Source organism: Mesitornis unicolor, unplaced genomic scaffold, assembly GCF_000695765.1.
Source record: "Mesitornis unicolor isolate BGI_N332 unplaced genomic scaffold, ASM69576v1 scaffold46189, whole genome shotgun sequence".
Lineage (NCBI taxonomy): Eukaryota > Metazoa > Chordata > Aves > Mesitornithiformes > Mesitornithidae > Mesitornis > Mesitornis unicolor.
Window position 1 is genome coordinate 30447 of NW_010210299.1, and position 1299 is coordinate 31745.

The 1299-nt window shown below is 42.9% G+C and overlaps 1 protein-coding gene across 1 annotated transcript in view; it reads left to right on the forward strand.

The window, feature by feature from the left end:
• The window catches only part of USP4 (ubiquitin specific peptidase 4 (proto-oncogene)), a gene marked incomplete at its 5' end in the record, with an annotated part of 37602 nt that overhangs the window by 30391 nt on the left and 5912 nt on the right, over positions 1-1299 (forward strand). The window lies entirely within an intron of this gene.

Below are 1299 nucleotides of genomic sequence, written 5' to 3' on the forward strand. Positions count from 1 at the left end.
ATTGCTTACCTCTTTGCAGACATTTCTCAGAGTTGTCATGAGTTATAGAGGCAGCCAGCCAATATCTGACAGTGCGGTAGCAGTTAAGCTACTGACTCCAACTTCTGAAACTATGTTGTGTTGTCTGGTGTGGCGCTATCTTTATCTTTTAATGCTTCAATGAAGTTATAAGATACTTAGGTACAGTTTATTGTCCAGTGATTGCCGGTGTCAGCTGTATACAGCTGTGTAGCCTTCCTTAAACTGTAGACAGAGTGTTTTATCTTTGATTTTTTTTGAAGGTTGGCTGTTGCTGTAGAGGTTTGAAAAACGGCAGCTCCCTGTTCTGATATGTCTGCCTCTAATACTAATATGTAAAAACTGTTCTGAGATGGAGTGGGGAGAGCAGCACCTGAGTAACCAAATTTGTTGTTTCAGTGAGAAGTGTGCGAGGTGCTTTTTTGCAGAGTTTTGTAGGGGTACAGCACAGGAACCTGCTGTTTGTGATGGGTGATACCTGCATGTGGGTGATCCTTAGCTTTTTCTTTGTTCAGGGTGTGCTTGAGGGTGGGAGTAAATGGGAGTTGCTTTAATTGCTGCTTGCAGAGCAGTGTAGGTGGCATGAGAGGCAGTCACAAGAATGTCAAGGAACGTGTGCATGTTGTGTACTGGTCTGTTTTATAGGAGTCCAGCCTAAGGGTCTCACAGGACCTGGAGTCAATTGTAGGTGATGTGCTGGGACTGTGTATGGTCTTTTGTTGTTTAAACAGTGCTGATTTAATTAATTCATCTCTTTGTGGTGCTGTTTTTCAGGAAATTTTAGAAGGTGTGAACTGTGTCAGTGGCTGGTATCCAGCTGAATAGCACTGACAGCATAGAAAACCTCAACAGCCTTTTCTTTTTCTGTTGGACTGTCTTATGCTGACCCTGATCTCTGATGCCCTTGGTGGGCTGAGCTGGGCCTCTCTGGAAGGATATTTTTCTTCAGGTACTCTACTGACTCAGTGCAGGCTCCAAGCCAGGATCCTGTTTTATTTAAGTAGGATGGAGCAGAACTACAACTCTGAAATTTGTTCTCCCTGTGCTACAAGGGCATTACTAGCACAGGAATAAAAACAATCTGTTACTTAGCTCTTGAGAGAAAGGGAGTAGTTTGTCTGAAGCTGTTAAGAGTTGTTACGTTCAGATACGTGATTGTGGTCTTGGTTGTTTCATGTAGTGACATCTTTCATGAAATGTTTCTTTCTCTTTCAGTTTTAAGATAACTTAAACAGGGACAGGTGACTCACCAGGTTAAAGAGCAGTGTGACTTGGCATTCC